A 17,454-nucleotide genomic window follows, 5' to 3' on the forward strand; every position below is an offset into this window, starting at 1 on the left:
TATCGAGACTTACTTTGGTTTGTGCGCATATGCAGTACTGTAGGTTAAGGTCCTCATTTGTTGAGCATATATACTGTAGGTTCTACTTAATAAACTGTGAACCCACATTTCCATATATGTCTCCAAGAATTAATTGATTTTGCATTTCCATTTTCAAACAACACCTTCTGATTTTCCAGTTACTTAATCATAGGCCCATCTCACGCCACTCCATAATCCATATAGTCAGAGCGACGGAGCATATATATTAGGAGATATAGTCCCCTTCCCAAGGAGCTCCAGCTGAATCATACATCTTTTAAATAACTACCCTTGCCTCGCTATCCTTATTAGGCCATTCTACCTTGGGCAACAAGAGTATGATGATATTTATATGAAAGAAGATGAAGAGTAGAAGACCCGCTTTTGCTTCTGTTATCCTGAGTGTGGACTGTGTTGTGTCAGGAGATGGGATATGGAGTATGGATGTTGTGAAATTCAAAAATGGCCTTGGCTGGTGAATCCAGGGATTCCATGCCACCTAGCTATCTGCCATTGAGCTTTTGTCAAGAGGAACTAACACGAGTCCATAAATTCATGACTAGTTAATATAAGGATTTCTCCAAAGCCCAGAATCGCATGTCAATTAATAAAGAAAACTAAATTGTAATAGGACATACCTAAAACCATAGCGTCGATCAAGCAAATCCTATAAGCAGCGGAACGTTGTTGTCTTCCACTCCAAAACCCTTCTTTGTGTTCTCTCATAATAAATGGAAAACTATGAGACTCAGCATAGGGTTTAGGGTGGGGACCTCAACTTATATATTGTGGTTGTATTTCTATTATAGCCCATCATGATAATAGAAATACGCTTAAGCCCAAAAAATATCTGCACATATAGTTAAGCCCATACTCATTTTATACACATGTCATGACCTGACACGTGTGATTTGAGACATGTAAATGACTCAGTCATATTACTTTAAGATCACGGTTTAGTGAGTCTTCCCAATGTCACACGTACGTAGTTCGACAATTAACACTGTGTAATGCGTATGATCTATGTAGGTACACCTGAAGAGGAAAAGTTCTAACAATCTTCCACTTGTACCACATAGGTCATAACCTGATATTAAACAATGTTGACCTTAAGAGCTCTAAATTTTACTGTCGAAATAATGAGTGACGTCTCAAAAAAAAAACAATCTGGTCCATTGAAAATAAAAATATAGGATCACAGTGGTCTTTGCCACATTTAGCATCACTAGACCCATCTGTGGTTACAATAGTAATATCTCCAATGACATAGATTAAGTATGGATGTGTAGCATGAAATAACATGCAATGTGATCCCTGAACATGTTCATTTTCAACTAGTCCAACCTTATGATTTATAGTGATTTTTTTTATTCTACTTAATCAAACTTTATATGCGCAATCATAAATGAATAAGTAGATAACTTTATTTCAAAATAATCATCAATTACTGAAGTGACAAGCAAGAGTTAATTAGTAATACAAACTCCCACTGAAATGAAATATCACAAGGACTAATTAACCACTCATTTACAAGCTATAAGCTCTTTTAAGTGCCTTTAGTAAGTGAATCCATATTTTAGAGATCAATACTAACATACTCAACTGTCAAATGATAAATGATAATTTTGATCCCTTTCTTCATGTCAAGAAACTTTATATCAGTGTCCTACGGGACGCTAATGAACTCTTGTCATTCTCAAAGGAAAAAAAAAATTAGAGGCTTTAGTATCACAATAAATCTTTAACAGTTTCTAAATGAAACTTACAACATAATACCAGAATCCGAATATCCAATCGGTTACCAAATGATTGGTTCTTTGGCATGTGAGTGTGAAATCTTTTGTTGTTTGCAAATACTGCATAAATCTTTTAGCCGCTTTCATATCTATTCCTGGATTAAGTATTTGCCAAGCATTCCAACTATATAGCAGTAACTGGAGGCGTACAAACTTGATCATATATGAGACTCCCTACTGCTAACGCATATGGGATATCTTTCAATTGTTCTTTATAAAGCATTCTTTGGATAGGTAAGCAAATTTAACTTATCACCATTACTAAAAAGTGCATTACCTGGTAAATTGTTGTGCATGCCGGAACTACTTAGCACCTTTATTGACGTAAGCATTTTGTGAAAGCCAAAAAATATCACGTGATATATCACAGTGATCTTTATGCGTATAACAAAATTGCTACCCCGTATGTCACTTCTTGCTAGTAGGATATCATCAACATATATTGCCATAATAAATAAATTTGCTCCCACTAATCTTATGATATAGACATTGATTCACGTTAATTTAACTTAAAACCAAAAGAGGCAATAACGTGATCAAACTTTAAGTACCACTGACGAGATGTCTGTTTTAAGCCATAGATGGATTCTTCAACTTGCAAATCAAATGTTTTGTGTCTTTGGACTCAAAACCCTGAGGTTGCCACTATAGAAAGTATCCTGAATGTTGTCATCCAAAAAACTAATCTTAATATTCATCTGGTGTAACTTTAAATCATAATAAGCTACGAGTGCCATAATAAGTTTCCTCTTTATAATAAATGCATTCCTTGTGAGTAAAGTCTTTCAAGACAATACATGTTTTATATTTGTCGATGTTGCCTTTTCGAGTCATGATTGCTTTTGCAATCTCATTAGCAAGCTAATTGGTTTGACTCCGTCCCTGTCTTTCAAGACAAGACATGTTTTATATTTGTCGATGTTGCCTTTTCGAGTCATGATTGGTTTTGCAATCTCATTAGCAAGCTAATTGGTTTGACTCTGTCCCTTATGCAACCGACAAGTAGATCCTAAATGTCGTTATCTTTCACAAACTTTAACTCATCTAACATGACATTCATCCAATCTAAGGAGTGAGCACTTTGTTTGGCTTGAACAAAAATAATGGGATTATTTTCAATTCCTATATCAAATCCATGCTCTTGGAGATACACTATAGAATCACCTGAAATAGCTAGTCTTCTCCCCTTTATGTGAATTCTTTAATGGCACTTCTAATTGAGTTTGTTGAGGTTTTTCTGTAAAAGTAGGAGGCAACTTAGGAATACTTGGTTGATTTTTAGCCGCATACTGTCCAAAGAGAGGTGTGATCAATCCATTAAAAAAACATCATGTTCTTTCTTCAAAGCATTATTCCTAGGTTGTGTACTCCCACTATTATCAACATCCTCAATAAATATAGCATTATCCATCACAAATAATTAATAGGGTATAAATATAGCATTATCCATCACAAATAATTAATAGGGTATTTGAATAGGGGAAATAAAACTTGAAACCGTTATACCTTTCCGAATAGTTGATAAAGTAGTAACTAATAGTTCTTGAGTCCAATCCTTTTATTAGGCTTGTAAGGCCTAGCCTTAGCTGGACAACCTCAAATATGTAAATCCCTTATATTGGGTTTCTTTCTAGTCCATAGTTCATCATATGGGGTTTTAGTTACCGCTTTACTAGGTGCTTGACTAAGGTTATCTATTGCAGTCTTTAAGGTTTCACCTGCAGAGACTCTGGTTAGAAGTATGATTTGTCATTCTAATAACCATGTCTTTTAAGGTCTAATTTCATCTCAAATACACCATTTTGACACATTGTCCCTGACATGGTGTACTAAAGAACGATGTCACATTTCATCAAGTATCTCACAAATAGTCCTGGATGTTGGCCTGATTCATCATACCTACCATAGTATTTACCACTTCGGTCAATTTGATGGTTTAACTTTATAAGCCTTAAACACATCCAATGACTGTGATTTTTCATGAATTAAGTATAAATACCCATAACGAGAATAGTCGTCTATAAACGTGATAAAATACAGTTGACCATTCCAAGAAACTGTAGGAAATGGACCACCAATATCGGTATATATCAAGTCTAAGACACTTGAACTCCTATTGGCACCAAACTTCCTTATATTTGTTTGTTTACCCTTTATACATTCAATACAAACTTTGAAGTATGAAAAAACAAGGGCACCAAGAACTCCATTTGACACAAACCTTTCAATTCTCTGTTTAGAGATATATATGACCCAAACGCTTGTGCCACAATACAGAGGAGTTCTCATTAATTAATCTACGCTTAGTACCATAGTTATTAACATGCAAAGTTTCATTTAACCTTAAGTGAGAGGCATCCAAGTCTAACTTGTATATATTACCAATCAAAGAGGCTGTACCGATAAGATTTGAATTTTGAAAGAGACTAAATATTCCTTTTCCAACTGAACAAGTATAACCGGATTTGTCCAAACAGAAAATAGAAATTAAATTTCGTCTAAAAGTCGATACATAAATAGTCTCATATAAATCCAAATAAAAATAACCAGACTCTAATTTTAATCTAAAGACTCTTATGTCCTCAACACAATCTTTATTGCCATTTCCTAAGAAAATGAAACCTTTGGGTATCACTGGGCTTTCGGCTCTTTAAGCAACTTTGCAAGAAAACACTAATGTGAATAGTTGCAACTGTATCTATCCATTATGACTTAGATGGTACTTTAGCTAGATTAAATTTAGAACAAACAAAACATAAATTCATTATCTTTCTTTGCGAGTCACATGATATTTTGGACAATCTTTATAAGGACTTGCATGTTTCTTGCAAAAGTAACAGAAGATAACCTTATCCTGTTTATCTTGCACGTACATTTACCTGAGAAGTCACAATATCTGCAATATTTTTACCCTTATTATTCCATTTTCGTTTCTTAGTTCCCGAATTGCCATTCCAGAAAATTGCCAAGTGAGCACTATTAGTCTTATCTTGTTTCAACATTTCTCTTATTGCACATATTGAGCAATGAACTCATTAAATTCTTTTGAGTACGTATTATACTTCATCTCAATGGGACCAAATTGTGTTAAAAGAGAAACTAGAATGAGGTGCACATGGAGATTGTCAGAAACTCCAACTTTAGTGTCCTCAATTTAGCAACAAGATTAGACATTTCCATAACGTGCTCTCTAAAAAATCATATTTCAGTATACCGCAAGGTGACAAGTTTACTAAGAAGCGTACTTGCCTCCACCTTTTTCCGATGCAACATTGGTATGCAACTTGGCTTAAGAATTTCTTGGCATTGCACAAAGAATTCAGAAATAGAGTACTTCATTATCATAAGACTAAGACTACTATTATAGCGTTCCCACTATTCTTAGGTAGCCTTTCATTGGCAGAACTAGTACCAGTAAAGCTTAGGAGGCACATCAACTTGCATGGCATAATCCCAAAATCATACATCCAAGAACAATAATAAGATGCTCTTGCTATTAGCAAAGTTGGAACAACTAAGAACTAAATTGTTATTCAAATTGGCAAATATAGAATATGCATTCATTGAAACATAACACAAAAGATATCTCACATTACTATATATGTCATCTACTACAATGCATTGACAATAATAAACTGGAATATTATCATGCATTCATTAGTCTAAATGAAAAATAATAATCATGTAGACAAATGACAAGATAGAAAACATTTTATAAAACTTTAGTAGTGGGACTTAATGAGAAACCTAACACACCATTATAATTCAAGTCTTTGGACAAGCATTTAACGTGTAAGTGGTTATCTCTAAACACATAAGACTAATCGACATATGTAAAACAAAGTTAGGCTTGGCCAAACAATAAGTCTTCCTTAGGGCCGACTATTGAATGCATAAGTAACTCCTAAAATTATTTTACATATATTAATTATCTTCTACCGTCACTAATCCGGCCAAAATAATAAACTTCCTTTGGGCCAATTATTACTTGCATAGATTAAGACGCAACCATATACAATCCAATAAACTTTACCATTAAACCCAAATAAATTTTCCATGAAAGAGGCCACTTAGGCAGCGTATCACGTTGAACTTACCCAAATTTCATGGTTTAGATTGCTAATTTTTAAATGTTTGGAACATGCTATTATTCAATTCTATTAAATAACACGATAATAGTAGAAAAGAAAATTCAAATAGCAAAGTTCATAAATCCAAACATGATCAAACTAAAATTTAAGTCCATCTACTTTATTGGACCCGAAAAACTCTTCAATTTGACTATTCATATGCCCAAAATGGACTTAAAACGAGGTATATACAACTGAAATAAATTAATTGGGCCTAAAAAATGCCAAATAGGTCCAAAAACGAATCAAACTAGGTCCAGTCAGCTTGAGTCAGACTCGGTCAGTGTAGTCAAACTTTGTTTGCAAAGTCAGACCTGGCATTCATGGGTCAGATTTGGATTTTGGGCTTTTTAGCAGGCCTTTAATTAAACTTTGTTTTTGGATCGGTGAGTTGACCCAAAAGACAACTCATCGTCACCAATCTTTAGAGATAATACAAGCTTCAACAGTAAATCTTTTTTGTTTTTTTGCCTGCAATAACCATACTGCTCACCCACAAAACCATGCCAACAGATGATGCAACATAAAAACTTACCTTTAAATGTGATCTACCATATTATACGACCCCCACAACAAATTTCAGTGTATTTAAAGTATAGATCTCAAAGATCCATGGATAAAGCCAAGAAAACCGAGTTTTTAACGGGTTATCGACAACGAATCAAAAAACATATTGATCGAAATCCGTCATTCACCTTATGAATATGATTCTTGAATAATGAATTTGCGACCGTATGAAACCTTTTTACCGGAATAGATTCGGTGATTCGATAAAAACGAAAAATATTTCGCAAACCCGTCATAACTTAAAAAAAAAAAAAAAAAAAAAAAACTCGATTTTTACTCAATTTTATATGAAGTAATAAAATTAAATTGTATGTTCTCTTCATGATTAACATATAGGCGACTGATACCAATTGTAAGGATTTCTCCAAAGTCCAGAATCGCATGTCAATCAATAAAGAAAACCAAATTGTAATAGAACATACCTAAAGCCATAACGTCGATCAAGCAAATCCTATAAGCATCCAAAACCTTTCTTTGTGTTCTCTCATAATAGATGGAAAACTATGAGACTCAGCATAGGGTTTGGGGTGGGGATCTCAACTTATATATTGTGAGTGTATTTCTATTATAGCCCATCATAATAATAGAAATACGCTTAAGCCCAAAAGTATCTGCACATATAGTTAAGCCCACACTCACTTTATACACGTGTCATGACCTAACACGTGTGATTTAAGACATGTAAATGACTCAGTCATGTTACTTTAAGATCACGATTTAGTGAGTCTTCCCAATGTCACACGTACGTAGTTCGACAGTTAACATTGTGTAATGTGTATGATCTATGTAGGTACACCTGAAGAGGAAAAGTTCTAACAGTTAATTTAGCTTTACTTCAAGTTGAGCTTTACTTGATGGGCACTGTGCACATATCGTTTAACAAAAACAAAAAATACTCATCATCGTGAGTGGTGTTATGGAAGTGCTTTTGTTTTACTTCCACACTATTGAGTAGTGATGACTCTGGGGCTCCGGGGACATCTCACATCTAACCAAAATCGAGTCTTCTTTTTTCATTCTATTTGGAAAATAAAGCCGGGAACTAGCTATGGGGTCATGGGGACCATTATCAAGACCGTGGAGGCGGCAGAGCTCACACAGCAAGAGTCCAAGACATCACCATAACCATCCCTATATGGTTCACTCCAAGCTGAAGTATCATCCGCGTTAAAGAGTGAACTTTGTAAATTTTTTAATATATTATTTGCTTAAGTGCATTGACAGGAGCTATATTATGTCTGACGACTCCAATGAAGAGATATGATAATGCAAGCAGCATGTGTTACTACCATTTTAACGGTTGGTTATTATAATATTATGTCAGTAAAATTCTTTGTCGCACTTTGGCCCTTAGTGGTGCAGAGTGGATTGAAGAAGTGCTTACTGGACATGGTGCGTGGTGCCAAGATAACTTTCATATGGAAAAGCATGTGTTCTTGCGATTGTGTGATATTTTACAAACAAAAGGTCTACTCACTCACTCTGATACAGTACAGGTCGAGGAACAACTAACTAGCAATATTTATGCATATAGTTGGTCATAATGAACGTAACCAAATTAAACCATTCAAGAACGTTTTCAGCATTCTGGAGAAACTATATATTAGCCGCCACTTCAACAATGTCTTGAATGTAATAGTAGCACTATCTAAAGATTTTCTACAACCAGCAGGATCTAGTACTCCTCCTGAAATTCTTAAAGGCGGTTATAGATTTTATCCGTATTTTAAGGTATTGACTATGTGTGATTATAATTTTTTTAAAACTTAAATTGCATGATACATTTTAATTAGTTTGTTTTTTATTATTTGAAATATAATTCTATTAGGATTGTGTTGGAGCAATAGATGGAACGCATATCCCTGCATTGATTGGTTTAAATGAGAGAGTTCCTTTTATAAATAAGAAAGAAATTGTTACGCAAAATATTTTGGTGGCATGTTCGTTTGACTTGCAGTTTCAATATGTTATTGCCGGTTGGGAAGATTCGGCTACAGATTCACGTGTTTTAAATTCAGCACTAACAAGGGAAGACAAATTACAAGTACCTGAAGGTACATAATGCTTATTGTTATGTTAAATCTTGTGGATTCTTTTGTCATGCTTAATATTCCAAAACCCTTTATATTGTTTGAACATGTTTATGATCATAATGCTTACTTTTATTTAATTTGAAATGTAGGTAAATATTATTTGGTTGATGCGGGATATGCCAATGCACCAAATTTTATTGCTCCATTTCTTAGCACTTGCTATCATCTAAAAGAATTTGGAGTGTTGCATCCTACAAATTACAAAGAGCTATTCAATCTTCGTCATTCATCTTTGAGAAATCCTATTGAATGTATCATTGGAATCTTGAAAAAGCAGTTTGCTATTTTGGCTCTTCCACCTCCATATCCGTTTGAAACACAAATAAAGATAGTAATAATATGTTGCATTTTATACAATCATATACGAAGAGAGAAACTTAATGATGATTTTTTTGATAATGATCGAAGAGAGCAAGAAGAACTTGAAGGAGACTCTGGAATGAGGAGACAAGATCTAGAAAACCTTAATAGAAATAAAATATGAGAAATTGCATCAGATTATAGAAAGTATATTGCCATTGCAATGTGGAATGACTATTGTGACTATCACAATGTAGATTGATGTAATACTTTTGATTTTGTTTTTTATTTTGCTTTGGATTTGTTTCATGTTAAGAATGAAATGACCGGTGATACTTGTTTCTAATTAAATATTTTGTGGAACTTTTATTTTTTGGGTGAGAATATAGACATTGTATTTAAGTTATTATTTCCTTTTTGATTTATAATGTTCTATTATTTTTTCAAATATGTAACAGGTTATCAGTGTAACAGACACAGTGTGAACCAAACAATGGGCACACTGAACTTGTGGCAGAACGAGTGGTAACCAAACAACTTCCAGGTTAACCTGCTCTAAGTTGCACATCTACATAATTAGATAAGCTAATCCAAATTGGCTACTACGAATTTTTCTCAGAGCCTTAGTGTCTAGTTAATCATCTCAAGTCTCAACCATACCAATGCAGCTTTTACTACTTAGTCTTCAATAGTTGGGACGCTAGGTTACTAGTTTACTACCCGATGCATGTAAGTTTTGGGTGGAGTATTACCCTCCCCCCCCGAATGAGTATTACCAACCCCCTCCTCCCCTCCCAATGAGCCAACCATGTTTTTTTTGTGTATTTGAAGAAATCCTAATTGGCTCATCTAGTCGAGGAGTAATATGTTAGAATAGTTGTATGAACACAACAACTAAAGTAGAACAGAAGGAACAGTAGCAATGAAGAAACAAGGACGCCAGAAGAATGGCAGGAATAACCAAGGCGGATTAGTCTGTCCTTAAGGAAAGATTTCGCCCCTTCCAATGGTGCGAAAGGCAACAAGCATGCGTCTTCCTCCACAGGATTCAATGGTTAACAGCTGACTGACTTTGCACTAGAACGGACTACCCCTCTAGAACGGCAATATAACTCTCTCGGGGCCGACAGGGAAGAAGAGAAGAAGAAAGGGACTGGTTTGAGTTTTACGTTTCTCGAGTTGAGTTTCGATCAAGTCTATTTTCTCTATGGACTCACAAGTCCTATTTATAGAGGTTAGGAGAAAGAGAGACCAACTCCTAATAGAACACTTTGAAACTTCTTTGCTTTCAAGAAAAAGGCAAAACAAGTTTAGGCTATTGGTCAAACCACTACCCACAACAAGAAGCCCAAGCCCAGGGCCGAACCCCACCCGATGTGGTGGATAACCAATGTGGGACTATCTACTATGCACTAAAGTGGCGAGAATACCATTTGTTCATCTCCTCCACTTTTGCACACACACACTAGTATTTAGAAATACACAAGAGATTCCAACAATCCCCACTATTTCAAAATACTAATAGTCCCCACTATTTTGGAATAGGATATTACAAAAGAAATGGGTTAAATCTAAATGCCGAGAGAATCGAAAAACAATGCATAAGATATCGGTGCTTTTACGGGCTTGAACCGGTCATAGGGTAACATGTCTTATAATACGTGAAAGTGGTGGATTAAAAAATCTTTGAACCAACATTCCCTTGTAGTAAAATAGAGGACATGCACCCACATTGCTCTTTCATTATATGCCGTTTCAGCGGTGTTGTTGCTTTTTTGGCCCTTCATACGCTGTGTTATGTGAATGCTCTAGAGTACTTGCCTGAATACTCATAAGAACCGACCCAGTTCTACATTCACGTAGGTGGATATCCATCAAGTGTACATAGCAGTTAGAATACACTATCTCATAAAAAATAATGGACTATGGATTCCATTAAGAGTAAAATAACTCGGCCTTTTCTCATTGCTATTCAAGTTATACAAAGTATACAATAATGCTATCTAGTCATAGGGTGGGACGTCTCAAAGAAAGACAATAGCATACCAGAGCGACGAGGTGACTTGTTTTTCCCTTTGAACCTAATTCATGGGATCTCCAATCACATAGGTGGGGTTGCCGTCAGTGTCGCCCTCTATCTAAGGCAAAAGTCCCATCCCCCTCGACATATAACCACTTGCCTCCAAAGAAGTGGTGCAGTTAGACATGTGGCCAAACTAAGTCCAACCTAACATAATCTCTAGCAGCTGCTTGATTAAGTTATATCTCAACTTACATGTATTCTTTTCCCATTGCACATAAGATAACATGTCTTAACTATTGCAATGAGACGGTTGCAAAGCATATATACATATCGAGGTCATTTTTAGAGCCAATGGGAAGATTTGCCAAGAGGTTGCTAACCCACTCAGCATCATCACATGCCTTTTCTAAGACGATTAGCTTGGATGATATCCAAGACACTCAATTTCCACCAAAGGTAAACACATAAACATTACTGGATCCAGTTTATAACATATTACCCTTCTAACAATGATGGAAATCTACTAAATATCAGTCCATAATCAATGGCTCTGCTATAGTACTTGGATAATCTGACAATATACATCAAAGTTCCTTATAAGGACACAATGGGTTATCATTTCAAGATGCCATTAATGTAGGCAATGTCATGTCTCACATACATTATCCATCAAGTACAATTGGCTACCAATGATATTGATATATTTAGTATGAGAAAACACAAGGAGATTATTTTTCATAAGATGGATATTTGCCACAAAATGTGTTAACACATGCTTACTATCATAATACCCATACTTTTCAATGAAAAATATTTCTACTAAGTGCTATAACAATATAATGAGACCAACATGAGTTTTAATTCCTATATTCACTACCATTCAATTCTCGTAGTGCCCAAAATTCCTTTTTATACCATCCGGCCCGGTCGGGTTTAAGGTATGCCATGGTTTTCAACCATATTCAAACGTCAATATCTTGACAACTGAATATAGCGATTCTGAAATGAGTTTAACAACATAATAAACTATCATTTTCAATGACGGTTTATGGCGTGTTTCAAATAGAAATTTCTCTGTCTCATACACATTCTCAATGCTAGCACTCATGATATTAAATCATCTAAACAAAAGAGATTAACACATATGTCTTGCTTTGCTCTAAAGAAAGTAGTACATTTTTTTTTTTTATCAACAACGGTACTTTGACATCCATATGACACTAATATGTTGTTGAATTGCTCATGCCATTTATAGGCTTGAATCAACTCATACAAAGATTTAACTAAATTGTATACCTTGACATTTCATCACGGTACTACTTGGTATTGTAGTTCAAGACAACTACTCAACTAGAGTCTTTAGAATTCTGTAGAAGAAATTCTAGTTATATGAGCAAGGTTTCAAAATAGTATAAATTTTGTCTCGATTGAAACCCCTTGGCTATTATTATTAACATTGTATTTTGTAATACAACTATCACGTTTTAGTTTTCTCTTGAAGATCCAATTCAACCTATAGATCCCCAATAAATCAAGAGTCCGGTTTAGAGGAGTTGTATCATTCAAAAAAAGACACTTCTCATAGACAGACAACTTCCTTATAGGTTAATGAATCTTCCTTAAGAAACATATAAACATCATCACCGTTAATGGTGGAAATACTCATTGATAGTCTTCCAAATTTCTTGTGCAGAAATAATGGGATTATCTTATGTAGTTCATTATGAACATTCAACCACTCTATGCCAATTTCTCAGAAAGCACAACCTCAAATAAAATTAGCATATAAGACATTCAATAATAGTGTGGTATCTACAAAATTGTTATCACTCATGACAACTGAAAACAAACATCACTATTATGAGTTTCACCAATGAACATCTACTAGATAATTCTAGGTCTCAAAAAGACTTCTTTTAGATTCATTCACAATAGCCTTGGCAAGACACCCCCCACATTTTGAAGCATTTTTGGATAGGCCCAAGACCTTTCCATACTTTGTAGTTCAATGTCTTTCCAATTATCTTGTGAGATAAACTATGGTAAAACAGTGTTATGCATATGGGTCACCACCCCCCACAGTTCAATAGTTACTCAACCTAATCAAACTTACATGCAAAACACATTATACCTCTATAAACACTAAAAGAAACAACAACAATAAAATGCACTCTTATGACAAGAATATACTTTACTCAAGTCTATGATTCTGGATCATATTAAACATAGTCATATTATGTTCTTGTTATCTATATGAAAGGAAATCCACAAAAGATTCTAATGAATCTTAAAGAATAGAAGAATTAGATGAAAAGGGTTTTACCCAAGATAATATCATTATCATCCTTCTTTTCATCATTCAACATTCCAACGGTCATAGGAGACAATCCACGCACTTGTACATCACCTTGGCTATTTATCCATAGTCATAGGAGGATAATGCCTAATAAGACAATCTACAAGCGTTACATCTCCTTGTTTAAAATAGTCACTGGAGGATATTGTCTAAGAAGACAAACCATTACCTTACATCTCCTTAACTAAATTAGGTTTAAGAGGATATTAATTGTTTCCCATATTGTTTCCTCTCGTAGACAACGATGCTCATTACTTAATAATATATGACACGGTTAAACTTCATGTCAATGTTAAAAAATAATGCATTCATGCCAAACATGGTAAATATCATATCATAGGTTCAGGAAAAGTAAACTTTAACTGTACCCCTCACAACAAAAAGTATATGATATTTAAGCAAATCTAGCCACTGAATATGCAAAACAACTGAGGACTCCACCTCATCTTTTTACATAAGCTCAAGTAAGATAGAATACCCTATCAATAAGACCTCAAGTACTACCACAACATCTAATGGCTCAACCCATTAATGTCTTCAACTAGAAAAATTTACCAATAAACTATTATTAAGTTTAAAGTAAATCCACGATGATTAATATCCAAAACTAGCATGCTACACAATTTTAACATATGATATATTGGATATAAGCTACAAGTTACTTCATCTAACATGTATTTTCACAACAATACAATTATAATCATCGTCTAACAACACGTTCACTCAATAAAGGTAAGCAATTATGCATTGAATACATTATAATTACTATCCAAGATTTGAGTGTGGTTGATATTAACTATCTTAAGGTCTCTCTTAGACCATCTACATACATCTACATATGTACAAAGAAAATTAATATTAAACTACTTCTAGTCAAACCAATTAATTAAAATTGATAAACAACATTATAATTTGTTGACTAGGTTATTAAAGAAGTTTAAGCTTAGGTTGTTTTTTAGGGATTTCCTCCTAAGAAAACTAGCATGCAACTCAAGGCAAGAATATCACCATATAATCAAACCAAAAGAATTGCAAAGAGTAAAAGAATACGATACCTAACCAATTGAAAAACCGGATTACCATATTTTCCTCCTTCTAGAAAAACAGTTCAAAAGAACTGTAATTCTAAACCAGCTCAGGACGAATTGGGTATCAAGCCTTATACCACTGGAAAGCTCTTTGAATCAACTATCCAACACAAGAAGCGGATTGCAAAACCGAGGTCTGAGCTGAAAGTTATAACAGTTTTCATAACAAGTGACGCAGGTGTCAAAAAGACGAACTTTGACGTTTTTCTTGATATAAATCTCATATTTGACTCCCACAAACGTAGGAGAAAGGTCTACAACCATATAGGGTTTGATAAACCACAAAAGATCAATAAATATTCAATCTTTAATTAGTTTCCCTACCAAAAACGAAATTATTAGAAAATTTCTAAAGTCATAACCCAATAATACAAACAATAACTCAAAATAAAAGACTTATCTTTTGATTGTCGTTATTAAAAGTTCACTCTCCTAGTAATTAGCGAATTATTGTTCTACTACAAAAATCGAATTTCCGAATTTTTAAGATTGTTATAATAGTTGCCTAATTATGAACACGAATTATAACATTTGGGCGAATAAAATGACATTTGTATTATTTTTTTCATGAATAAAATTGTAAAATAAAAATAAAAACGTTATATACTTATATATCAAAATTTTAAATGTAAAATATATAGCCGAATTTTTAAAGAAATATGAAAGTATTATACCCGTTTTAAAACATTATATCGTATTTTTACCGTTCGCGTTTTATTGGACCCGAATATTTAAAAGTATTATTATTGAAAATTTGAATCTTAGGCTGAATAATTGACGGATTCAACTTTTTGCCGTCCAATGAATTGCTTTAGCTATGGTTCTACTACAAAAATCTTTCCTTAAGATTGTTATAATAGTTGTATACACAACAAACGAAGGAGCGACAAGAAAGAATGAAGAAACAAGGGATGAAGGCAGGAATAACTCGTCCTTAAGGAAAGATTTAAGCCCGCTTCAATGGTGCGGAAAAGGAAAGCAAAGAAGATTCAAAGAAAAGGTTTGAGTTTTAACAATGCTTCTCTCGAAGTTGACGGGTTTCGATCAAGTCTATTTTCTCTATGGACTCACGATCCTATTTATAGAGGTTAGGAGAAAGAGAGACCAACTCCTAATAGAACACTGAAACTTCCGCCAAGAAAAAGGCAAAAACAAGTTTAGGCTATTGGTCAAACCACTACCCACAACAGTAAGCCCAAGCCCAGGCCCGAACCCTACCCGATGTGGTGGATAACCAATGTGGGACTATCTACTATGCACTAAAGTGGCGAGAATACCATTTGTTCATCTCCTCCACTTTGCACACACACACACTAGTATTTAGAAATACACAAAGATTCCAACATAATACTCGTTAACCCAAAAGTTTGTTCACATTCACACATTTGGGATCTTAACTTAGCACCGAGCTCGACCATTTGGTTCTGCCGCTTGCGCAACCCATACTTCGTGGACCCTAGCTGGCATTTAGGCAACCACGATTGGAGCTTTGGTGGGGTCCAGGAAAAGTAAGAAGAAGCCAATCATGAATATTCAACTTTTCTTGATAAAAATTTGGTTCTCCAGAAGAATTCAGGACCGCAGAGGTCACACCTCACACCAGAGTCCAAGACATGACCGCAACCATCCCTATATGGTTCCAAGCTGTAAGTATCACCCGCGTTAAATGCTTTGTGGAATATAACATGTTCACTCTACTAGTCTTTGTTCAAAGGATTCTTCTTTCAATTTATAACACTTTGATTTTTTGACGTTTTCTTTTCAAAGCAAAGACTAGTTGCATAAGCAATTCAATGTTTCACACCACGTGTAAGATGTGTTTTGTTGAACCTCCATCATATAGATGGTACGTAGATAAGATATACACATGTTTAAGTTTAATGGTGATATATTAATTTCGAAACTTATGAAGATGCACTCATGCATGTGTCTATCTTTTGCATTGACTGTATTTGACCATTTGATGGTATAATGTTCTTAAGTGAATGAGGTCATTGTCCTGTCCAAAAAGACTGTAATGCCCAAAACACTTGGAAGGCCGAAGGTGGAAGTATCTCCACTTGTGAGAGATGATAAATTAAGGGCCAGCTGTAGGCCTATAATGTCCGCAAAAATTAATATGGATGGACACTTCGGAGCTGGATATATCTATCTTTTGAATGTTTGTTTGAACTTTTGAAATTATCTGATGGTTCAATAACTCTCAGTTTAGCACTGTCTTTCCCTTATCTGATTTTATAAGGTTAGAAATGTTCAAATGACCTAAATGGAACCGAGCGGCTTAGTTTATTGGCGTATCCAACCAAGAGCTCTTGGTGTTTGAGTTATTTGATCCAAGGCCCAAAATATCAAATCCGCTTAATATTTCGATGTACCTAAAAACCGATAGATATCAAATATATTAGAAATATCGAAAATATTTATTTTTTTGTTGACTAGTTAAAATTTTGTTTTGTATGTCGATATATTGGAAATATCGTCAATATATCAGTCAAAGTCAATACTATTTGGTCAAAGTCAACAATATCAGTCAAAGTCAACAATTTATATCGGATATATCGGTCGATATATATCGTTATATCATAAATTATGATATATATCGGAAAAAAAAAGATTCAATATTCGGTTGAGATATATCGAATATATATATATCGGTGTACCAAAAAAATGATATATATATCGGATATATCGGCGATATTTTCGGCCTTGATTTGCTCTATTTCTTGTCAAAGAATAATGCTAGCCCCAGACACTGGTGTGGAGTCTCCAGCACCCTAAAACAAATATTGGTACAACTTAAACTATGGTTATGGGGAGGCGGGATTAGGGGTGTAAAAGGGATTAGGGGTGTAAAAAGGCCCTCAAGTTTTCGGCTCCCACTGAAAAAGTCCTCAAATTTAAGCCCTCATGCAATTTGAGAGCTGGGTCGGCCCGACTCTCACGTTTTGAGGGGAGGATAAGACCCTCAGCCCGACCCTCACAAGGCCGGCATTAAGGCCCTCACAATTTTTCTATATAATTTTATTTGTATTTTGTTAAAAATATGTAATTGTATAAATAGCAAAATGAAAATTATGTTT

Source organism: Coptis chinensis, chromosome 1, assembly GCF_015680905.1.
Source record: "Coptis chinensis isolate HL-2020 chromosome 1, ASM1568090v1, whole genome shotgun sequence".
NCBI lineage: Eukaryota > Viridiplantae > Streptophyta > Magnoliopsida > Ranunculales > Ranunculaceae > Coptis > Coptis chinensis.